Source organism: Pelodiscus sinensis, chromosome 1, assembly GCF_049634645.1.
Source record: "Pelodiscus sinensis isolate JC-2024 chromosome 1, ASM4963464v1, whole genome shotgun sequence".
NCBI classification, from domain to species: Eukaryota; Metazoa; Chordata; order Testudines; family Trionychidae; genus Pelodiscus; species Pelodiscus sinensis.
In genome coordinates, this window is record NC_134711.1 from 116,429,170 (window position 1) to 116,454,916 (window position 25,747).

The 25,747-nt window shown below is 43.0% G+C and overlaps 1 protein-coding gene across 2 annotated transcripts in view; it reads left to right on the top strand.

Moving 5' to 3' along the window:
- Positions 1-25,747, top strand: part of SOX5 (SRY-box transcription factor 5) — an 897,303-nt gene that overhangs the window by 193,494 nt on the left and 678,062 nt on the right. For both annotated transcript variants that reach the window (XM_075898182.1, XM_075898188.1), the window contains exon 2: positions 23,496-23,582. The gene's annotated coding sequence lies outside the window, so the exon portion shown is untranslated. The remainder of the gene's footprint in view (positions 1-23,495; positions 23,583-25,747) is intronic.

Below are 25,747 nucleotides of genomic sequence, written 5' to 3' on the forward strand. Positions count from 1 at the left end.
GATGCATGCATCAGGGTAACTAGGTCTAGACATTCTTAGTGGGCTCTTATCCCTCTTAGAGTCTTCTCAGTTGTGGTGGAAGATTTTAATCAGGAGACAGTGTGACTCAGCAAAAAGCACTAGACTAGGAGATAGGAAACCTATGTTCTATTCATGGCTCTGTCACCAGAGCAAGTCACTTCATTTCTATGAGATCTTACCATGTGTTTGTGCCATGCTAGCACAAAGGGCACCTGATTTTAGGTGGGGGCCTCTGAAACAAACAAACAAATAAATAATCTCTCTCTCTCTCAAAAAAAAAAAAATCCCATGGGATGACAGAGTGACATCATCTCGTCACTCTGTGTCACTCCGCTCTCAGCCTCATGGAAAACTTCAGAAGTTATACAGTCACACAAGGGGTTTAGGGGACAGGTGGCTCTCTGGAAGCAGGTACACTTGGGGAGCCAGCTTTTAAGCCAGGTCCTTGTGAGTACTGGCTCCCACTGGCCTAGAGGCAGCAGTGTGCATGAGGGGGCAGCTTCCCAGGAACCAGTATGCAAGAGGAGTCAGTTTTTAAGCTGGCTCCTCACACGTACAGGGAGCCTGCATGTAACCATGAAGGTTAACTGATGAAACCAGGCTCAGAAACACCCTTGCCTCATTAAACCTATGCCCAGAATCAGTCCCACTTTTATTTATTGCCAGGCCTGAAAATCTGGACGAGAATGAAATTGTAAGATGCAAGGAAGTGGTGAGAAGGGACTCATTCGGTCATTACAAATATTGATAGCCAAGTACGTAGTGACCGTGAGAAGAATCCACAGAAATGTATGTTGGAAGGAATAATCTGAACTACAGGACCATATATTCTGGTGTTCCGCTACAGGCACAAGAACCAGCTGGATGATTGAGTACACTTAATTCTATGGCTGGCAATATTGTGCACCATAAGCACAATGAAAATATAACTCTTAATCAACTATGTCTTCCTTCTGCATGAGATTGGCAGTTTGGTATCCACCATGCCAAATTAGGGTCCACAGCAACACCCAAATAAGTCTCAGTGACACCTGCCAATGTACACATAAATAAACATGAGAACGCTTACTGCAGCTCACAGCTAAGTAAACAAACCATTCAGTAGGAGACTGTCTGCTCATCAGTGGTAGAAAAAGTATCCAAAAAGGTTACTTGAGTAAAACTACTGCTACTTTGAAAAAAATTGAATTAAATAAAAATCAAAATATCCCTCTGGAAAACTACTTGAGTAAAAGCATTGCATTTTAATTGTACTCAAGTATGCAGAAGTAAAAAGTAACTGTCCAATGGAAGTCTATGGTTAACCTAATCTATGGTTATTATAGGGCACCATTATTTGGTTCGGGGGCCACTGATCTACAGAAAAATCAGTCAGGGGCCGCACAATTCAGAGGCAACCCACCCCAAAAAACAAACAAAAACCTCACTTCCCTGGTGCTCCAGCCCTAAGGTGGGGGAGGAGGGGAGACAAGGCAGGGAGGACCAAGCTTCAGGGCTTCCCACAGGCCAGATTATCTCTTCTGGGGTTCCAGGGTTAGCCTATTTTGTGACCCCTCCCCAGGCTCTGGGGTGAGGCCAAAATGAGGACTGGGGCTGGGAGAGTTGGGCCCACAGGAGAGGGATGGGGGTGCAGGGCGTGACCATGAAGGGGGAGGGCTGCTTATCTAGCTACATGCTCCCTGTCATTCTACACTGCTCCCATTGACCAAAATCTGGCCAATGGAGCAGCAGGGAAACCCTCCCAGGATTGGTTTCCAGCATCCCATTCACCCAGCTGTAGTAAGTGCCGTGCTTCTTCTCCCCAACATGCTGGATCTGGCCTGCGAGGCTCGGGGCTCCCCACTCTTGCATAGATACTGGTTGTGAAGGAAAAGGTGTTGATGTGGCTATTAAAAGGCTTCTTCGTTGGCAGAGTCTCTGCGCTTGGTGATTGTTTAAAAAAAAATTGTCACTGCATGGCAATTGGATGCTCTGCGCATGTAGCAGTGCTTTAGCAAATTGGAATGCTGGCTTGCGCAACTGTCCATGGGGTGCTGAAAGCAGTGAGTAATTAAGTGCTCCCGGAGATGATAGTGGAATAAAAAGTACAATATTTTCTAGAAAAAGTAACTGAGTAACAGTCAAAGTATCGCAAAAATAAACTGAGTTGAATAAAGTACAAATACCAAAAGAAGTACTTGAGTAGTGTAATGAAGTATTTCTAGAGTTACTTTCTACCTCTGATGCTCATCACAACTGTCTTGATGAAAACAATATTACAGCAGACGCATAAGCTGAAGATTACATAGTTACCTTAGAAAGACAACCATTGTTGCGAGAAGGGGAGAACGAGCAAAAGACAACATGCCTAAGATGATAACTTACTTCTAGAAAATGCTTCTGGTTTTTCCTTTGTTGGCCAGAGGCTGCCGGCTTCCCAGCAAAGAGCTTAGCTATTATGGTTTCCCAGCAGGAACAGCCCAACCATGTGTTTTCTGATCTCCACAGTTCACATTCCAGAACAGTATCTTATCATACATCCGTGAGGAGGCAAAGACGCTCATTTTCGCTGCTTCTCTTGTACCTTAAGCTCCACCCTTGCCGGCAGAAATTCAGTTAATTTATTTGTATGAGGCGATGCGAAAGATGGTCACAGAAAATTTCCACCTTTTTAAGTATCTGTTCCATAGTGCTAGACATTCAGTAATGTGCCTGCCAGCGAACACAGCTACCTTTTTTTTTTGTGGGCTACCCTATTTGGTTTTATTTGAAGGCTTGAATAACATGGTGGAGCACCACAGAGATGATCAGTACCTACCGAGGGTAGAGAGAGCAGAGTGAGGGCAGTAGGCATCTGCAGATGTTCCTGAGCATGCTCAGTCCATATGACAGTGCTTGGTACAAGCTAATTGGTAACTCTGGAGGGTGGCATATGACCCTGTGTGCTGTCCTCCCTCCTCCCCCACATTGCCTCTGGAGCACTACCCCCGGTACAGTGTGTGAAAGAATTGTACCTCAATGGGGATTGATTCCTCTGCTGCTCCCTTACTCCAAAAGTGTAATCATTTGTGGCTGATCCATACCAGCAGCTAATTGCTATTCTGCCTCTCCTCCAGCTTGCATGCATATAAGCACTACTCTGATGACCTGTACATTGAGGTAATGGAGGAAGGCAGGAAAGCCAAAGCTAATTTTTCCAACCCCCCTTTTGATTTTTATGAAGAGTCTCAGGATGGCTTTCTTAAAGCCCTACCTCCTGGGATCCTGTCAATATATGAGAATTTCAGCTTTCATTTGAAAAATTTGTCTAGCTCTCCTGGTTGTAAGGAAAAGCTTGAAACACTGAACTAGAAAGGCTGAAAATCCTGAGTCCATTTTTTAAAAATCCCATGATTTTAAGCTAGTTTCATGATTTTGGGGCCTGATTCATTTTAATGTGAGAGTTTGCAGTACTGCAAGTCTCATCACAGTCCTTCGCCATCTGATTGGGGATAGTGGTATTGCAGGTCTGGAGAGGCCATGCAGGAGTGCAGAGTTGCATGTATGTGTGTCTTACTCCCATGTACATCCAGGAGCTGGCATATAGACCTACAACCTTAGCCACATGTTTTTCTCTGGCTTACGTTATCATTCACCAAGGCTAGTGTCTTGTAGCATTTGATAGACTTACATCCCAAATCTTTGTTTTATATCACACCTAGACTATGTAACTGGGACAGAGGTCTGAATTGTCAAAGACCCAACATGTTCCAACACAAGCGCTTTGGATTACAGCTGTGAGACTTCAGTGTCGTTTTCCCTACCTCATCCTAAGAGCTCCATGCATAAATCACAGCAAGAAGCATAGTCATCCAGATAGACCTTGGACATACTTAGGCAAATTGTTTTGAGGCAATATAAACAGTATTCATTCTGACACTGGGCAAGGGGAGGGATTATGTTACACTCAGCTGTACAGTATACACTAATGATGGTGTCTGAAGTCTGTTACTTGAAAAATACTGCATGGCATAAGGATTTGATATTCTCCTTTCAATATGTTTGTTTATTTGCTTGTCTTATTATTGCTGTCATGTATTAGTTTAGCTGGCAAATATACCTATATTGGATTACAGCTGATGTTGGTGAACATGCTGGATTGCAAATGAGAACCCAGGTAGCAAATATGTTTTATTATTCTTTGCCTTGTGTGGCTGTGTTCTGTTCACCTTCTTCTTTATATATGTGAACACAGGCTAAAGCCCAGCTCCGTTAAATGTTCAAAGCCATTCTGAAGGTATTAAATCAATATCAAGGTTTTATGTTGCTAAAGAAATGTCTATTTTAACAGTCCTGGTATGGTTCCATTGGCAGCACTCTCAACTCTGGATATGAATTGTGGATTCAGTTCCCAGAGTCAGAATCCCTGATTTTCAGAGGCATCCACAGCTGCTGTGGCCTTTAGATGGGCTTGTGGGTGTGCAGCACTTGTGAAAATCAGATCAAAGACTAGAGCAGAGGTCGGCAAAAGGGCCTCGGCAGGCTGGATCCAGCCCACCAAGCAAGTTGATCTGGCCTACGGAGGCCCTGCTGCTCCCCTGTCCCCAGGCCAATTAGGGAGCGTGCGGTGCTTAGAGTCCACCCTGGTGGTTGACTCTTAAGCCCCGCATGTCCAAGGGCAGGGAGCAAGAGAATTCGTGCTCCCCCTGTCCCCAGGCCAATCAGGGCTTGGGAACTGGCGGGGGGAAGGGGAGCGGAGGGGAAGGGTGTGAAGTCTCCTCCTGCCCTGCTCCGGTCCTGCTCCATGTCACTTATGTCCAGACCTGGCAAATCTGTACCCTGCAAGATGAATGATGGTGGTGCCCAGTGATCTGACATCCTTTTAAAAATCAAACTATTATTGGAACAAAAGCATTGAAGAGAAAAACAGACAGTAGAACAATAAACCAGACCATAACCTGTCTGGCTTATCAAGTAACTACTCAGCTTTCCAAATGAAAATCCTAATGAGTTAAAGCTTCCTGCAGAGACCCCAAGACCTCTGGTCTGGCTGGCATAGTCCAGTCTCTAACTCTCAAACCATTTTTGCTTTCCTATTTCATGGATAGTCTCTTTTTAAAAGCAACTTAGTCCTTGTGAACTCCCGCCCTTTTCAAAGGAACAAACCATTTATAGTTTTGTGATCTGTTAGTTTCCAGGCTTGAAACTGTTGTTGGAGATGATATGTAAGGTCCTGAAGCTGATCGCTTTTTCCATTGTCTTTCAGGTATGTGTTGAGGTGTCTTTACCTGGGTCCTTGGTATTTTTCCTGTTTCTTCTTCCCCAACCTCCATAGTAAACTAGATGAATGCATTCATATAGGAAAATCTTCAGTCCGAATAGACCTTGACTTCTCCCCGCTGACCGAGTTGCAGACAATATTCACAGAAGTGTCACATCTCAATACTCTTAAATTGTTACACAGCAGCTCTCATTGTATTCATTATTACATATCAGTGCTCTTCAATTATAACATGGTGGCTCCATTGTCTACTAGCTCCACTGTAGTACTATTGTAACATTTTTTAAATATAACTTTTTGTAAGAAACATGGTTTTTTAAAGAAAGCAAATAGAAATTGTCATGTGGAACCATATTGCTACCCAACTTGGATCATTGCATTGGGGTTGTTAAATCCCCTGCACACACTTGTGCTACTTGAGCTAATGGGCGAACTGGTAGTAATAGGCTGTTATCCTGTTCATGGAACAGCCACTAGAGGGGGAAAGACACACATTTTGCTGGTGGGTTTCACAGTGACTTGCTGGCAGTAGAAGAATGTGGCATGGGAATTCTGGGGTCAATTCCAGTTTCTGGAGTGTAGGTTCTCTAGCAGTTATTTCTCTCTGTCACCCCAGCTCCTATCTCCACTGCTGTGCTGCTCTCCTCTCCCATCCCACCTTGCCCTCTGTTGTGGCTCACATAGGTGCATTCGGGTCAGTATGCCGCCTCCTGCTTTGTGCATTCAGGTCAGGATGTCTCTTCCTATTTTGTGCCATCTGGGGGTTAATGTGGCGCTGAGAGCACAAGAGCTGTTTTAGAATCTGGTCTTAATGGCCATTGGTAGCTGAGAAGAGCAATTTGCAAGGAAAGCCTAATGCATTCTGCATCCCTAGAGCTCCTCAATGAAACAGTTGCTAGAATTTTTGGACACAGGCAAAACTAAATATTTTCCTCCACATTTGTTGCAGGAAATGGCATCATCACTTTAACATAAACATTCTAATTTAATTCAGCCTGAGTCAGACATCCCTATGAAAAATTTCAGCCTGAATGGTTAATAAAATAAAGGCAGAAAAATAGAAGAATAAGAATATGCCCTTTTTGGGGAGGGGCATTTCTAGACTTTGGCCAATAGTGTTCATCCATATTGTGAAACTCATGTTGCCCTAGAAAGGAGCTATGTGGAGAAAGACTGCAGCTTATTTTACAAAGATCCCCTGTGCGGATTGGAGAAAATTCTGCCCTTATTAGAGGGCTATTGTGGAGAGTCACAACAACTGGGCAGACAGTATAGGCTAAACTGTTCACTCCAGTGTCATTCAAAAGGAATTCAAATTTGCAAGCCAATATAAAAAAAATCAGTTAAGATTCAGATACATAAGATCTACTCGTATTTAGAGGTTCTGATAAGCCTGTTCAATTGGTGATTATACAATGAATGTAGGGAGGAGATTTGCTGCTTTGCCGGTTTTAAGAGGTGCGGTAGCTAATTTGATACCAGACACTTCCATCACAATTTGCTTGGAGGTGTTCAAATTTGCTTATGAAATTTCCATCTCCGTAGCTCAAGAGGGGCTATGAAACACTAAAAGTATTCGTGAAGTGCTTCCATGTTTCCCATTTCAGAAGATCACATTTGATATTAATATTAGGTACTGAGGCAAAAATCATCAGGTAGAAATGAGGAAATGTCATGCTTTGGTGGTGTTTCCTCAGGATGCTATTTTGAGTCTTTAAAAAAAAATCTTGCTTTGCTGCTGTAAACCTAGGAAGTGGCAGATGTAATTGAAGTCCCTCGGCCTTGCCCTACAAGAAGTTCAAAACTGGCAGTACGCATATTGTTTATACGAAAGCAAACAGATGGATAAATTCGGTCAAATTCTGTTGGGTTCCTATGTGAACGTTCAGTGTTTTTTTAATATTTTGAGGGATTCTGCGTGTAGTTGCACATGATGGATACTTGTGCACCTTTGAGAAGGAAACATTTTCATACTCTGCGTGTCTTCAAATCATGTCCCCTTGCTTATACTGATTAAAAACAAGTTTTTCAGTACCACAGAACCAATACAGCTACAGACAAGTGAGCTGGATTTTACTCTGCCTCCTATGATGGCAACAGAATTGTCAACTAAGTCCTGAGAGCAGCACTGTAGGAGGCAGAAAGAACCCAGATTGACTTTCCTATACTGATTACAGAGTTGGCTGGTTAGGACGTGGGGGGAAGCAAATATTCATTGTAAAAGTGAATACATTTACATAAAAGACGTTGAGGAGGAGTTAATTTGTGACCCCCACAATGTCATTTTTGAGTCACATTTCTAACGCTAACTTCACATTAATCATATCTGAGATGAGAGGAAAGCAATGGAAATTCAAAAAGTGAGGATGTGTTAGGATCAGGAAGACACAGCCAAAGCCATTTTTTGAAGTTTGTTTGTTTTGCAAATACATGCACAATTCCCTCCCTATGAGTAACATCTCTCTAATCAGTTTGAGGCGTAGCAATGTTAGTCTGTTTCAGCAAAACCAAGGAGCCCTGTGGCTCCTTAAAGACTAACAAATGTATTTGGGCATAAGCTTTCATGGGCTGGAACCCACTTTGTCAGATGCAGGAAGTGGAAACTTCAGTTTGACAGGTATTACACAAATATATGTAAAGATGGGTGCATTACATTACTATGCAGATGACCAATGCTAACAGTGCTAATAATGTAGGTAGTCTGTCATGCCATGGAAAAAATCCTGGTGAAACTAAATCATTCTAGCAGTCCACTGGGCAGGTGTGCCAGCATCTGCATTATAAATCTGTTTTTGTTATTACATATGGTATATACAAATATCTAAATATCAATGACAGCTTTGTTACTATTGCATAATATTAGTTACAAAGGTAATGCCTCCAGAGGCTGAAACCATCCAGGAGAAAAAGATAACTTTCACTGGAAAGTTTTAGCGTTCATTCATTTCTGATATAAAATGCATGCTGGAGTGAAGTTAGCAGTTGTGTGAATGATCATTTCCAAAATGTTTATTTGAACCATTAATTGTAGAATGTTACTGTATTGAGGTTGGGTTAAAAGAGAAGGAGTGAAGTTCAGTTGGGTGAGATAGAGAAGGAAGACCTACATGTGCACTACAGGTTCAGACTCCCTAATCCACGAATCCCTGGTCTGGCATCATCCATGCAAACACTCACAGGGATAAGCCGTTGGGCTAAGGCCAGGAGCATTACCAATTTAGGAGCCTGAGACAGAGCACCTGGGGCAGCAGAGTCATTGGGAGGAACACAGTGGGAGGAGGGCAGGGGAGCAGAGCTCTCTGTAACCGGAAGGAGGGCAGCACCATTGCTGCCAGAGGGGAGTGCAGAGCCCCCGCCTCTTGCCCCGTGATAGTGGAGGTGCTGGGGAGAAGAGTACAGAGCCTCCAGGAGGTGCATGGAGTGCCTGACTGGCAGCAGAGCCATTTGGTGGAGCTCCCTGGGTGGCAGCGGGGCTGCTTGAGGGAGCCCACAGGGCAGCAGCAAAGTTTTTTGGTTCAGTGCGAAGCCCCAGGTGGCGGGGGAGCGCGTAGATGCTGGGCACAGTGGCGCTCTGGACTGCAGTGGAGTTCCCGGCCACTGCGGGGAGAGGGGATCCCCGGGCTGCAGAGAAGCTGGGGGTGGAGTAGGGCTGCCTGCACTGGTGGCAGTGGAGCTGCCTGGGGAAAAGCAGAGTCCCTACCACATTGACCTCCCCTGGACCAGGAAATTCCCTGGTTTGGGACCACGCAGGTCCTGAGTGTGCTGGTGAGAGAGGTGTGCAACCTGTATTAACTTTTGTGTCCCCATCACATCCTCTTGATTTTCATTTACACTTTACTCCTGCTCCCCCTCCCAAAAGGCTTTCATGTAGATTTTCAACAGTAAATTCTTTTTGACACTTTGTCTTGAGATTTTGATTTGTTGGTACCGATGGGGCTATCTAGAATGTTAACACCAGTGACACAATCTCAGTCAGTTAAATTATGGAAGCCCAGATAGTTAATGTCATCTTGTATTCTGGATAGGAGCTACTTGCTAACAAATTCTTAACATGGCTTTCTTCTTCTACCATAAGAACATAAGAATGGCCATACTGGGTCAGACCAGCGGTCCATCTAACCCAGTATCCTGTCTACCAACAGTGGCCAATACCAGATGCCCCAGAGGGAGGGAACACAACAGGTAATCCTCATGTGATCCCTCCCCTGTTACCCATATCCAGACAAACAGAGGCTAGGGACACCATTCCTACCCAGCCTGGTTAATAGCCATTGATGGACCTCACCTCCATGAATCTATCTAGCTCTTTTTGAACCCTGTTAAAGTCCTAGTCTTCACCACATCCTCTGGCAAGGAGTTCCACAGGTTGTGTGCTGAGTGAAGAAAAACTTCATTTTTTTTGTTTTAAACCTACTGCCTGTTAATTTCATTTGGTGACCCCCAGTTCTTATATTGTGTGAATAAATAACTTTTCCTTATTCACTTTTTCCACACCAGTCATGACTTTATAGACCTCTATCGTATCCCCCCTTACTTTCCTCTTTTCTAAGCTGAAAAATCTAAGTCTTTTTAATCTCTCTTCATATGGGACCCATTCCAAACCCCTCATCATTTTTGTTGCCCCTTTTTGAACCTTTTCCAATGCCAATATATCTTTTTTGAGATAGTGACCACATCTGTACGCAGTATTCAAGATGTGGGCGTACCATGGTTTTATATAGAGGCAATAAGAGATTCTGTCTTCTTTTCTATCCCTTTTTAAATGATTCTTAACATTCTGTTTGCTTTTTTGACTGCACACTGCACACTGAGTGGATGTTTTCAGTGAACTATCCACCATGACTCCCAGATCTCTCTCTTGAGAAGTTGTAGCCAAATTAGTCTCCATCATATTGTATGTATAGTTGGCATTATTTTTTCCAATATACATTACTTTACATTTATCCACATTAAATTTCACTTGCCATTTTGTTGCCCAATCACTTAGTTTGGTGAGATCTTTTTGAAGCTCTTCACAGTCTGCTTTGGTCTTAACTATCTTAAACGGTTTAGTATCATCTGCAAATTTTGCCACCTTGCTGTTTACCCCTTTCTCTAGATCATTTAAAAATAAGTTGAATAGGATGCGTCCCCAGACAGACCGTTGAGGGATCCCACTAGTTCCACTTGGAAAACTTACCATTTATTCCTACTCTTTGTTTCCTGTCTTTTAACCGGTTAGCAATCCGTGAAAGGACCTTCCCTCTTCTCCCATGACAACTCACTTGACTTAAGAGCTTTTGGTGAAGGACTTTGTCAAAGGCTTTCTGGAAATCTAAGTATACTATATCCACTGGATCCCCCTTGTCCACATGTTTGTTGACCCCCTCAAAGAACTCTACTAGATTAGTAAGGCATGATGTCTCTTTACAGAAACCATGTTGACTTCCCCCAACAAATTATGTTCAGCCATATGTCTGACAATTTTATTCTTTACTATAGTTTCAACTAATTTGCCCGGTGCTGATATTAGACTTACTGGTCTATAATTTCCAGGATCACCTCTAGAGCCCTTTAAAATATTGGCGTCCCACCATGGAACCCATGTTGTGTTTTTAAGATGAATCATAGACCTGGAAGGAATCTTGAGAGATCATAAAGTCAAGTACCCTGTCCTCATGGCATAACCAAGCACCATCTAGGCCATCCATGACAAGTGTTAGTCTAATCTGTTCTTAAATATCTCTAATGAAGAAGAGTCCATAAAACTCTCTAGGCAATTTATTTCAGTGCTTAACTGATAGGAAGTTTTTCCTTATGTCCACCCTAAACCTCCCTTGATGCAATTGAGGCCTATTGGTTCTTGTACTAGCCTCACACGTTAAGGAGATTTTGTCTCCCTCCTCCTAATAACAACCTTTTAGATACTTGAAAACTTATCATATCCCCACTCAGTCTTCTCTTTTCCAGACTTAACAAACCCAGTCCCCCCCACCCCGATCATTTCTAGACCTTTAATCATTTTTTTTTGCTCTTCTTTGAATTTTTTCTTAATTTGTCCACCTCTTTCCTAATATGTGATGCCCAGAACTAGACACGGTACTTCAGTTGAAGCCTAATCACTGTGGAGTAGAGCAGAAACATTATTTTTCATGTCTTGCTTACAATACTGTTGATTGGTTCCAGAGCGGTGAGGTTTTTTTCCAACCATATGACACTATTGCCACATACTTAGCTTGTGGTCCACTATGGTCTCTAGATCTTTTCCCACAGTATTCCTTCCTAGGCAGTCCCTTCCCATTTGGTATGTGTGCATGGATGTTGCATGCAGTGCTGTTATTGCCATATTGGTCTGAAGATATCGAAGACCAGCTGGGGGAGAGACAGGCTTTCAAGATAACAAATAGAAGCTCAGAAGCTTGTCTCCCTCACTAATAAAAGAGATTACTTCACCCAAGGGAATATTAGCAGAATGGTCTGCATGTCTTCATTTCTATTCTGCAGCAATGTTTCATTGCAGTAATATTTGATGTAATAATTTTCTTGTTATTATAGACTTTCTAACTATGTTAATGGAAGTTAGACTGACCACAGAAACATTCGTGAGACCTACCTATCCAGTAACATTTAAACAATTTATTTGATCTCATTTTAGCTTACCTGCTCATGCCTTTTTTACTCTGAGATTGACCTTAGGAGAACTTCATGTATAATCACAAGTCTTTCAGTCAAATGCAACTTAATGAAATCGTATTAAAATCTGAGTGGAGTATTAACCCTTTGCTCAGCATATACAAACACACGTGTTTCTATGTGTATGCTTGGGTAACTGCTGCTTAGTAGCTCATGACTGTCTTAAAAAGGATGTGTGGATGTCTGTATGGGGGTGTTAAGGAGGACAAAAAGGTGGCTTTGTGATTACCTCAGAGTAGTGTCCCTAAAGGACATCAGAGTTTGAGAGAAACTCTGATCTTGCACTCTCTTGAGTAGACTCAAACAGAGCATTACATTGGTGATGCTTTCAACCATCAGTAAAGGTTGTAGATATAGTAAAGAAGGAAGAACTGGAAGAGGATGATGGGTCAGCAGTATGTTTGTTGTGCATTCTGCGATCATCCAAGGAAAAGTTTTGGGAGACATTGAAGATACCAGATTTGTGGCTATTGTATTACAGTTATAATATTTTGAAATCGTTATGCTGAAGAGGGAATGCCCTTGGCTAAAGAGATGGAATTATGGCCTTTTTACTGTGTTTAACAATGCTTCTTCCATTGTTGAGCATAGTTAGGAATACTGATAGCCATACAACTCTGCAAATGGGTGAGATTTTTTTTTTTAATTACCACTGGTAGTCATGGTCCCTAATCTCCATACCAAACCATTTGTCAGTAATCAGGACTGGCCAACAGGAAGGAGCATGCTGGAGCAAAGGCTGATCTCAGCAGGCTTTTTGTAACAGTGACCCTTTTACTACATGTTATCAAGTAGACCACACAGTCAGTATTATGAATTAGGCTGAAGGGGTTGCTGAGTGAGGTAACGTTTGTTATATACAGTAAACTTCCGATAATCCGGCACCTTTGGGACCCAGGGGGTGCCGGATTATCAGATATGCCGGACTATTGGAAGGGGGGACTATGAGGGGTCTGGGGTGGGGGGGGGGTGCCACCCCAGACCCCTCATAGCCCCCCCTTCCGATAGTCCGGCTCTGCCCCAGGCGTCCCTGATTCAGCCACTGCTGAAACTGACCAGCAGCGGCTGAATCGGAGACGCCTGGGGCAGAGCAGCTGGAGTGCTGCCGGATTGGTCGGGGTAACGCCGACCCTTGGCGCGGCGAGACCAACCAGGCAGCACCCCAGCTGCTCTTGGAGACGCCTGGGGCAGAGCAGCTGGGGTGCTGCTGGGTTGGTCCTGCACCGCCGCTCCTCGGCGCTACTGGATCAACCCGGCAGCACCCCAGCTGCTCTGCCCCAGGTGTTCCCAAGTCAGCGGCTGCTGAAATTGACCAAGAGCTGACTCCAGGAAGCCTGAGGCAGAGCAGCTCTGCCTTGGGCTTCCTGGAATCAGCCACTGGTAAATTTCAGCAGTGGCTGAATCAGGATGCCTGTGGTGCCGCCGGGTTGGTCCCGCAGCCCCCAGGGGCAGCGCTAGGGGACCTACCCGGCAGCGCCCCAGCTGCTCTGCCTCCAGCTTCCCCGATTCAGCCACTGGTCAGTTTTAGCAGCGGCTGAATAAGGGAAGCTGGGGGCAGAGCAGCTCCAATGGTCTGGCTGCAGAGCACTTCCAGGTTCCTGATAGTGCTGGACCATGAGGAGTGCCAGACCGTCAGATGCCGGACCAATGGAGTTTTACTGTACATGGTTTGTTATAGCATGATCAGAACCATTGCCAGCTCTTTGTCACTTACCTAAAGAGAACCTTAAGCTTTTGAATTTCTCATTCAAAAGTGCAATGTCTGTGTACATCTTTCTTTTTTTAGTTACAGCCCTGAATTTGCACACCAGCTACTAATGATTTTTAATTACCAGGAATGAGTATTTATTCTGTCCTGTATTTACTCTTGATTCACTTTCTTGGACAATGCACTGTAAGAGGTAAACAGTAGTTATAAAGGAGCAGGGTTCTTCCTGGGGATCTGTATTGGGAGAAGGCACTGACTTCAGGTGCAGCCTTTAACTTCAGTTGGCCATCATTTCATGAGACATGCCTGGTGATGGGAGTTTTTCCTATTTTTATGAACTGAAAGCTGGGGAGAAACTTATCAGTCAATGGCATATTGTAGAATATTAAAGAGAGTGATTAGCCTAAGTGTTGCATTTCATTTATAATCGTTCAGGATTCCTTCTCAGCTGATCTGTATCAGCCATTGGGCCCTAGTTGGGCATGAAATGGAACCAAGGTAGGCGTTTGTGTTAAAGTGCATCTATTTATATCCCATTCCAATGGCAGTAGGATTAGTCGTCATTTATGTCCTTCCAAAAATACTGGTAGAATTTATTTCCAATCTTCTCCTTCACTCCCAAGCAAAAGAAGTGTTTTGAAAACCAGTGGCCCATGTGTGAAAACTTGAGATAGACCAAATGGGCCACTGGTTTTCAAAACACTTCTTTTGTTTGGGAGTGAAGGAGAAGATTGGAAATAAATTCTACCAGTATTTTTGGAAGGACATAAATGACGACTAATCCTATTGCCTTGGGGAAGTAAGAGGCTTTTTGCACAGGACAGTCATACTTTGAATGGTGTTGCTGTAAAAGAGATTACCTGCAAAAGAGTTGTGCTGGAGGTGCTTAATATCTGTGGGCACTCATAGCAGCAGTTGCTGCATGTTTTCAGCCCTTCAGTAGCCTCTGCAATAAGCAAACCTGCCACAAAACTGCAGAGGTAGGGAACTTCAGTTACATGCTGTATGGAAGTGAAACATGGGTGCTGAGGAGAAACATCCGATCGGTGGTTTTGATTGTCATTGTGTTCCTCAGTTGAGCTACATTAAGAGAAATGCGAAGATCAGAAATGGGGATATTCTAGGCCAAACCCAGCCACTGCTTCCATCAGCACTGGTTTAGTGTTGGACTTTTTAGCATACACAGTAATTCTTCGCTTAACACGTTTTCACGATAGCATGATTTTTTTTTAGGGAACATTTTTCGAACAACACAACCGTCCCCGCAATAACACGATTTCTCCGACCAGCCGGCCAGTCACTGGCAGCTGCGCAGGGCTTCCCCTGCCTCCTTGCAAAGCAGCAGAGGTTCACAGCTGGCCGCACTGTTCCCCAGCAACCCCCTCTGGCTGGATACCTCACTCCCTCTCCTCTGCCCCCCACTTGCAGCCTGCGGCTGGGTTTCCCCAGCTGGCTGGTTGCTGGCAGCTGCATGGGGCTTCCCCTGCCTCCTTGCGTCCTGGGAGGAGGGCTCGTCAGGGAACAGTGCAGCCAGCTGCAAACCTCCACCACTTTTCAAGGAGGCAGGGGAAGCTCCACGCAGCTGCCGGCGACCGGCCAGCTGGGGAAACCCAGCCACCAGCTGCAAGCCCCCTCCCCTGTCCTCCTCTTTCCTTCCCCAGAGCCAAACACCTCCCCTCCCTGCTGTAACCCAATCCTCTTTCTCCCCCAACCTTATGTCCTAGTCCCAACAGACACCACCACTTGAAACGCAACCCCCACCTTTTCCATTATTTTCAGTGGGAAAATTGACCTCGCATAACACAATCATTTTCTGAAACATATCTTTAGTGTTAAATGAGGAATTACTGTGTGTGTGTATGTATGTATGTATATGTAGAATGGAGGACCAATGAATTCCAAAGTGTGTCTGCCAAGGAACACCACTCCATGATGTTCCAAAAGCTTTGGTGGCATGAAAAAATTACCGGTGAGGGACCGAAACTGAATAGCTAGACCCTCTGAAGTGAGAGATTGATTCAGGTAATGCTTGATCTTCAAAGAGGCAGTGCCTCTCTGGAATTTGCCAGGATGATGATGGCAATGATTTGACCGGAAAATCTTTGTAGGTCTGTCAAATTTCTACAATGAAATTATAGTATCCCCAACCAGTGAAAAGAGAAAACATTGGGCCCTTGATGGCACAGAAACAAAACTTACTCTTATTTGCCTACATCACTAACTTGGTTCACAAAGACTTCTATACTGCATGCACTTGAAGCCTGGGATTGGTCTCATTGACTTAATTTGGATTATATGTGTCTGAAAGATTTCCAGCACAATCATTTTGGCCTCAAAGTTTCAGGCCTCTTTCCCCCTTCCCCTTCCCTGCACTGCCCAATAGAAAACAGAAGTACGGACTTAAAAGGTTTGCACGGGAAAGCTGGGTGTTGTGATGGATTAAAAAACCCCAACAAAGTTGTCCTTTAGTTCATGTTTGGCCACATCACACATTAGAAACAGTCTTCATTCACTGAACATGCATCACATGTCTATGCTTATTGTGAATACTATATTAAGTATCTATGAAAAATGAAACTTTCCATTCAGATTTTCAGTACTGGTGAGCATTCTAGGCTACAGTTTTCCTAAGCCTTTTGGTTTGCTTTTTCTCTAACATCAGATCCTCCAACAGAAGATCACCAGAAAACTCTGGGCCTGCATTACCATTTCTTTGTGTAACCCTTTATAGCATGCAGACTGGGTGCAAAATGCTACTATTCAAACACAATAGCAGCGTACGCCCATGTTGCACTATGAATGCAAGAGATGCAAGGCAACAGTGAGTGGTGTCCTCTGTCTTTCAACTAGGGTTGCCAGGTGTCCGGTTTTGAACTGGGCAGTCCAATATCTGAGCTTTCTGTTCAGGAAACAAATTGAGAAAATATCAATGAGAAAATATAAACGTCTGGTATTTTCTAAATAAGATGTAATGTAGTTTGTGATGTAATGTTAAGTGTGTCCGGTATTTTTGTTGAAACCATCTGGCAACCCTACATTTCAACTAATTATCATATGTAGGGCTTATTTCACTACCATTTCCACAGTTAATAGGCTGTGACTATAGATACCATCACATGGAAAAAAAATTAGTTAATATTTTCTTGGCTTTCCTATTAAAAAAAACCTCGTAAGCCAATATTTATTTGAAAGTATTTTGTCCTTGCCTGGTTTTTATATGTCTAGTATCTCTTTGGACTACAAATTAAAAAAAAAATCTTCTGTGGAAATGTGAAATGATAGAAAGCCAAGAGCAGGTTATTGTTGAAATTCACTATGAATAACCTCAAACACTGAGCATTCCCCTCTTCCCACTTTCTTTTGTGCGTGTATGTGTGTGTCCTGCTCAGTCTTTACACACAGGATAGGTATTTTCTATTTGTCCCCCATCTGGTGTCTGCTCCAGCACCAGTCTGGCTGTTCCAGAATCAAGAGGTTTTTTTTTCTTTTTTTTCTTTCCACTTTCAAAAGGAAGAGAGAATAAAATATTGATAAAAATGTGAAAAGTAAGGAGTGGTGGGGAACACCTGCATAGATTTTTTTTTTTTCCGAATGTAATTTTTGGGTTTTTTTTTTGTTTGTTTTTAGTTTTATTTGTTTGGGCAAGTTTCTTGCCATGTACCTTTGCATTTGCATTTCCTGTTGATTGGCAATTTTTAAACTGTTTATTGTGCTCTTTTGTTTAGCTGTTCAAGAGCTGAAACAAAAGCCACCAGGCCCTGTGAGGGACACATTTGCATGCGGCGAGCGTTGCCCGAGGAAAAAGTAATTGCTAATGCATATTTATGTGGCACAAATTTGCCATTTGTTTATGCATAAAATTATCAATAGTGCAGGGCGGCCCAGCCGTAGAAAATGGTGACCTTTTTAGCTTAATAAATAGAAATCAGCTGTTATTGTGAAGAGATCAGCCATTTATTCTGTGTTGAGGGACACTGCCGGGAAAATGTAGATTGGTGCTGGCAATATCATTAAATGGAAGGCCAATGACCCTTTCGGTATAGTCTATTATACTTTATCTAATAGGAGATAAATGACTCTGGTTGGCAAATAGATTAAAATAAACCTCCAGACCTCTCTTATTCGTCAACCACATAGGTTATGAGCAGGTAGACACCGAGGAGGTAATCTTAGACAAGCCTGTTACTGTCATTCTAGAGTGACTCAGTTTTAAAGCAGTATCTCTCTTTATACTAGTCCTTGGCCATTTTGATGTGATGGATTTGGATTGAAAAACACCAACTGTGATTATTCTTTTCACACGGGCGCACTTGAAGCTGCCTGTATTTTGTAAGGTTTTGTGTTAGGTTGGAGTCTGCACCTGCTGTGGTAACTAATAGTCCAGAAAGCAGCATCCTAAAAGGTTCCATTGCAGTCCTAAAATTGGGACAGTCTGCTTCAAGGGAGAAGGGAATGAGGTCCATTTTGACACTGGGAAGGAAGCCTCCAGTCCTGTTTGCACTGGAATGAGGGGTGGGGAGGAGAGGCATGGCCCCATCACTTTTTACTTGCCTTAAGGGCAAGTGATGAGGGATGGGAGCAGAGAGGAGTGAGCATGGGGCAGTTTCTCTGGGGTGAAAGCAGACCAAATGGCCCTCCCCTCTTCTAGGAAGCTTTTAGTACTCCTTCCCGTGACCTTGCATGATAGGCAGTGAGCTGTAGGGGCCCATGGTGCCTGTGTTCCACTAGTATTCCCAAACATGGGCCCAGCTCTGCCAATGTTTGGTCTTCTATTTTCAGAGCCATCCCATCCAGAGGAGAAACCAAGGCAACCGCTGTGGGCCCCATGCTTCAGCACACAGGGGGGGTCTGTGGGGGCCCTGGTCCCGGCAGCAGCAAGTGACCCAGCCTCCACTTTGCCCCATCTCTTTCTGTCTCTGCTGCACCCCCGCCCATCCTCTTTCTGTCCCTGTTCCCCTTTTTTCTGGCTTCTTCCCCCAGATGAGCTGAGCTGAGGTGCTGGTGTGTGTGTGTGTGGGGGGGGGGGGGGAGGAATAAACACTGCAGGCTGGGGCTAGGTTGCTCACTGCTGCCAGAGCCAAGTCTTCTGCTAAATCTCCCAGGCTGCCCAAGCACAGGGTCTAGGCTGGTTCCCCTGGTCTGCCCTATGGATTGGACGGCTATGCTTGGGCCTGTTCTGGGCACCACCACATTTTAGGCAAATCTGGTGTAGAAAGTTAATTACTGTTTCCACTGAGCTGTTGCCTCCTCTTAGTACACTGACTTGCAGCTGCCCCAGCACTCTCCTCCCACCCCCTCAAACTGAGGGCATTTTGTCTCAAATGCAAAAATATGTGTGGGCATCACTAAAGCAGTGGAAAAAAAAATAAAGAGCAATAAAGAAAGAAAGAAAGAAAGAAAGAAAGAAAGAAAGAAAGAAAGAAAGAAAGAAAGAAAGAAAGAAAGAAAGAAAGAAAGAAAGAAAGAAAGAAAGAAAGAAAGAAAGAAAGAAAGAAAGAAAGAAAGAAAGAAAGAAAGAAAGAAAGAAAGAAAGAAAGAAAGAAAGAAAGAAAGAAAGAAAGAAAGAAAGAAAGAAAGAAAGAAAGAAAGAAAGAAAGAAAGAAAGAAAGAAAGAAAGAAAGAAAGAAAGAAAGAAAGAAAGAAAGAAAGAAAGAAAGAAAGAAAGAAAGAAAGAAAGAAAGAAAGAAAGAAAGAAAGAAAGAAAGAAAGAAAGAAAGAAAAATAAATACCTTTGCCAACTTCAACTAGTGGTACTAGTATTGATTATTATTGTAGCTCTTAGAGGTTCCAGTCAGAAGTCAGGGTCCTTTTATGACAGGCACCATTCAAACAAATAGAATAAAGACAGTGCCAGAGAGCTCCTAGTCTAGACTTAAAACAGACCTCAGCAGGTGGACAGGCAGACAAATGACATTTGGGCAAGATGGGGGATAAGTGACAGAAAAGATGCAGTTGTTTGAATAGCTAGCCATCTTAGTGATTAAAGTATGCATTCATGGGCAGCCTCCAGTCTGAATAATAATTTGGACCAACTTGCCACAGTCTTTCTTGTATCATGAGGAAAGATTTAAAGGCCAGAAGGGACCGTTGGGATCATCTAATCTGACTTCCTGCACATACAGGCCACACAACTGTGTAAAAACTTTAAGACAGGGGTGCAGAACCTTTTTTGGGTCAGAGGCCGCTGACCAAAGGAAAAATCAGTTGAGAGCCGCACACAAGTGAGAAGTCCAAAAATCCCCAAACCTTCACTGACATGGTCCATGACTGAGGAGGAGAAAGATATTCCTCACATTCCCCTCGCATACCAGAACCTAGTGGGGCTCAGGCTAGTAGATTTTGTGTGCTCCAGTCCCTCAGTAGGCGTTGGCACCCCAATGCTAGGAGGGGAGCCTTAAACCTTGTAGACCAGATCCAGGCAAGCCGGGGGCCGCATCTGGCCCTCGGACCTGAAGTTCCCCACCCCTGCTTTAAGATGCTGAGACTTCACTGCCTTCCAGAATGCTCTTCTAGTGGTTAGATTGTAATGCTCTTACTAAAGTTTGGTAACATGTTACTATTCGAATAGTCCCAGTGACTTCATAAGGCCTTTGCGCAGAATAAAGCTATATCCGTCTTGGCCCCCATCTTCAGGGTTAGAGTACATTTTGCAGTGTATCATCAGGGTGACTGGGAGCTCAGCTACACAAGTTGCACACAAGTTTCACTTAATTGTTTTTGTAAATTGATATAGTCACAACAGTTCAAACCCCTTTGTAAACATAATTTGGGGAGTGTTTTTTGGGAGGTGGAGTTAGCTAAATTGGTTCCTGGTTGACTTGATATGTATTGAAATAAGCCTGATTTACAATGAAATAAGAACATTTACACGATCTTTTGCATTAGCTGAGTTGTCTAAAACTGCTCTTAAGTTTAAACTGTTGCAACTTTCTTATGTAGAAAAGTCCTGGTTAACCTTGCTATTATGATGTTTGGCAATTCATGATCAAATTGAATTGAATGCATTAGAGACACATCTTCTTCCTTCTAATGGGCAGGCTACTGTAGTATGCCTTTGCGTTAGGTCTTGGGAAACATTAGATAAATCTGTCAGTGCATTTGATTACCATGCAAGTGGCATTACAGGCCAGATCCTCGGCTGGAATATATTGGCATAGGCCCATTGTTTTCAGGTTCCACCAGCTAGGCCATGTGATCCTATGGCTTTATCTCTAATTGTAAAATTAAAGTGCTTCCATAGCAGGGCAAAGTGTGGTCATGGTAGAAATGCTGGGGAAGAAGTTTTCTTGGTGCTTTAAGTAAAACACCTCCACGAGGGGAGTCGCTAACAGTGATGGAAGCTAGTTTACATGGACACTTCACACGCTGTAACTTGCTACTCTTGGGGAAGTGTTCTTTCACACCACTGAAAGTTTCAGCACAGTAAAGTGGCAGTTGTCTAAAACCAGTCTCAGCTCTGGTAGATGTTTCATATGGGTTATAGAAAATTTACCTGGTTGTTCTCGGGGCCTTAACTCAATTATTTTTGTTTTTGATTTTTTTATATAAAGGAAAATGTACATGCTTCATTTAAATCATTGCTTGGGGATGGGGCTGAGGGGATCAGTATCCAGGCTGCTTTGGAGGGAGAGAGAGAACTATCCCAGCCCTCTCTCACCACAGCAACTTGGGGCCTCTTGATGGCTGCTGCTGCTCCAGTGGATACTAGGGATGTAAGCGACTAATCAACAAGTTGACTAGTCGCTTCCCCCTCTTGTTGCCTCTATCACAAAGAGGCAGCAAGGGGGGAGGGGGGAGAGGAAGAAGTGGGAGGGGGGGAGCCAACTTAAAAGCCGGTTCCCTCCAGCTCCGTGGGAGGGGGCAGGGGTGCAGTGGTGGCCAACTTTGAACTGTACAAGAGTCCCTGCTGGGCCTCTTGTATGTTTCAAAGAGGAAGTGCCCTTGGAGCCTGAGGTCAGTGGGACTCCCCGCTGGCCCCACCCCGGGCTCCACGCAATGTTTCAATATTTGAAATGCACAAGTACATTACAAAGGCGCAATGCACTAGTCCTTATCAATTAATTGAATAGTTGATGGCAATCCCATTGACTATTCAATTAGTTAATCAAAATTTAACATCCCTAGCTCGGGGAGAAGTGCATGTCCTTCAGCTGGGATGGGTCCTGGTTCCTCTGTCCCCTGCACTCCCCAGCTAGTGAGGAATGCAGCAAACTGTGCACTTCCTCTCACTCCCTAATAAAGGGGAAAAGCCAGCAGTGTTCCCCTACGAATTGGAAGAGGGGATGAAGCCCCCCGCCCTCCCTCAAGAATGCCTGGGGGCAGATGGGAGGCTCAGAGCTGGGGCAGTCCTCAGCCAGCCCCTTCCATCTACTTGGTGATTCTGTCTCTTTTTCCTCTGGTTTTCTGAGAATCCCTTTCCAGGCACATCCCATTTTCCTGGCACAACCAAACTCTGACCTCGCTTTAAGTTATGATAAGAGGAAGCTGTATACCGAATTTGGTAGTCCTCACTCTTACTGTTTAGGAGGAGTTCTTGAACAGACTCATGGATGGACAGATAGATACAGAAACTCTCTCAAATATGTAGCAGATATAATTCATGAAAAAACCGTGCAACTTGGTTAGTGTATTGAATGTGACAGCCAAGTCCACTATGTGAGCTAAGTAATTTGTTTTCTAAATTCTTTAAGATATATTGCAATTAATTAGTATATAACCCTGAATTTGATGAGAGATTACCTTCACCATAGGAAGCAAAGCTTGATTTCAGTGAACAGATAATGCTTAACATCTAGTGAGGTCTAGTCATTTATTTGTTTGCCTGCTTGTTTTTATTTCCTCTTTCAGTGTGGACGAGTTTTTCATTTGAAAGATCCATACAGATAATCGTCTTAATAGGAGTCCCTTTTTGTGGTGTAATTTACTGACAAAATATAGGGAGTTTATTCCTGTTTTTCTTGCATGACTGAGAAATGTAACAGAAAATCAAGGTTGATTTTTCAAGAGCTTTTATATACATGCATATCTTGGTATGAACTATGGATAGCTCCTTTTTTGAACTTTATACCCTTCATGTTTCTGTTCCATCTTCTTTTCACTAGCCTTATTATGTGTCTGTTATAGTCATATGGTGTTATGGGAGCCATACAGTTGCCAAAATAATCCCACAATTTTAATTAAGTGGAGAAAGCGTCTGCCTTATATTTGAAAGGTATTTACTTTAGCCCCTGTCAGTTTTTTTAATTTAAACTCCCTATTGATTTTTCTCCATCAGTATGATTCTTAACCTATCCTGACAGTTTTCTAAACCATGAAAACCGTATTCAAAACATGAAGCCAAGTTAGAAAATAATATTGAACACTTTAGTTTACAGTGGAAAAGCAATTTGATAATGAGGTGGCAATGTATTGTCCCCATCTTACAGACAGGCAGACTGAGGCATGGATAAAACAGGACATTGGTGAGAAGTGGAGCCTGAAGCAGAACAGAGGACTTCAGGACTCTATCTCTTACACTCCCCGGAGATCATCCTATCACTGAGCGTAGGTTGGCTCTTCAAAGGGCCAAGAGAAACAGGATGAAATCAAAGCTGTATTGGTTATGATCTGAGGGAGTGTCTAATAGTGTCTCTCTTTCGTTGTTGACGGTAGCTTTTACATATGAAATATTTTGGGTCACGTTAATTAACACCAGTCTCTATTTTCCAAGAAGGAGTTCATGCGCCAAATGGAAAGGAATAGCATGGCGCTAGCAGAGACTAGGCTATTGTTTCACATTTGATTCAAGTTTCATGTTTTGGATTCATTTTCCTTTTTGAATCTAACTGTGGATACACATTTGTTTTTCTTTTCTAGCCTTCCTCTTGCTGATGACCAGGTTCCTGCTTGATCCTGTTTACAAGATTCCAAAGACTGAAAATAACCCCACCTTCTCAGCATTGGGTAGGAAAACAAAAAACATATAGCCACACAGGGAAGGGCGATTACTCAGGAGGGTTAATAGTATGGAGGAGTGTGTGATGATGTGAGGGGAAATGTGGCGGAAACAGAGTTGGTTATAAGGTTGCCACAATACACATTAATACAGACGTTTTTTCTCGTGTGTGTAAAATTTAGATATAAATTTTTCATATTCAATATAGAATTCTCTTTCGGAACAAAGTTTTCAAAATAACTAAAATAATTTAAAAGTGCTGGTGAAAAGTGTTCAGTGAAGAGGGTAATCCTGGAAGCTACAGTCTTCAGTATTTATCCAAACTATAAAGCAGAGCAGCTGTAGGCCAGGCATTTTCATGCAGCCTGGGCAATGTGCAGCTTTCCCTTTAACTGACCCCATCTTTGCACCTTGTAATGTCATTTACGCCTTTGCACTGAGAGCGTGAAATGCTACCAGATCAGAATTCTTTACTGGCCCAGAATGATAGGCATCTGGCACTGTCTTTTCAATCGTTTTCCTCAGGGTATGTCTACATTGCACCGCTTTTAGCGACAGCTTTGTGTTGACACCGCTTTGTCCCTGAAAGTCAGCTTGGGTGAAAACTTGTTTATCAGCAGTTTTGCAGACAAAATACTTCCATCCGCTGCAAGGGGGCTTCTCTTTGTTGGCAGGAGAGCTGGCCAGCAAACAAAGCAGCATTCACTCTTTGACTTGCGACAGCAAAATTTGTCATTCGTAGGGGGCGGGGCTAAGCATGTGTGAGTGACAACATTTTTGTCGATTGAGTACAAGTGTAGACGTACCCTCAGGTATAAATGAGCACAACAAATGCAAGGCAGTGAAGAATCAGGCCAACTGTAACTAAGGATTTATGGCTACGTCCCCTGGTAAAATGGACATAAGATCATTGACTGAAATGAGTTGAGGCTCTGGCACGTCGATCTGGGGGCCATGTTCGTTTGAATGTTCCCCTGCAAGCATTCATAATTCAAGCATTTGGTTGGTGCATGAAAAAAAGAGATAAATTGGCTAAATAGACCAGTCAAGTGAATTAGGGGAATAAACAAATAATAGAAGTAGTGAAAAATTAATTAGCTGATGAAATATCTCTCTGTCAGTGATTGAGGGTTTACTGGGAGCACAGATAAGGATTTTTTAAAAATAGATATAGCTTTAATGTTGGGAAAGAGGGACTAGTCTGCAATCCTTGTCTTGGAATAATTCTATAGAAATCAGCGAAGGAAAGACTCTAGGATTTAGCCCACATTTTGGAGAGATCTTCACGTGGTATAAATCAGCATTGTTCCACTGAAGCCAATAGAACATTGGCATTTGATAGCAGATTAGTCTCTGGCCAATGCTGTCTTAAATGGTTCATTTTATTTACAAAAGCTTTGTGACTCACTTTTGTCTTTTAACTGCAGAAAATGGCTTGTGACTTTTTGAACTGCTGCCTCTTCTTAGCAAGCTTATCAAACAACAAATCACTGTTTTACCAATTAGTGACCATCAATCTAGGCAGCAAAACTTGTACTTTATAGAAAAAAATAAATCCTTCCATAAGTTGCATAATGATTTCTGAGTAATAAAAGATCACCAGATAATGGGGTGACTGATTTTTTTTAAGTCCATCATTGAGACAGGGGTCACCAGCCTTTGAGAATGAGCCATTTTGTTGACAAATCTGTGATCTAAATTGAACAACATTAATTAGAAATTTGTTATGCAGATTTTTACTTTTTAATGTGGGTGGTGGTATCAACAAAATTTATAATGAATTTGACTGAAGATGATTTTAAAAGGTCTGCCACCTGTAGATAAAAATGTGCATTACTACACATGCATAATTATCAAGACTGAAAGGCCATGGCATGAACCCCTGACCTTTTGAAATCAAAACACTCACTGTAGAAAAGAGGCACTGATTTCTTCAGCTATGTAAATATAGGACTCTTGTATCTACTCGACTGTATCAACATTACATTCTATACTGAGTTAGAGACAATTCAGAATGCTTTGTAGGCTTACGTCTGGCCTCCTACTTTTCCCTGTGTGTTTGGAAAGTTCACATTTTTAATGTGCAGAGATTTGTTTTTTAATATAAACAAGTGCATCATTAAAATATTCAGTACTACAACTCTTAAGAGCCACCCTACAATAATAAACCTGT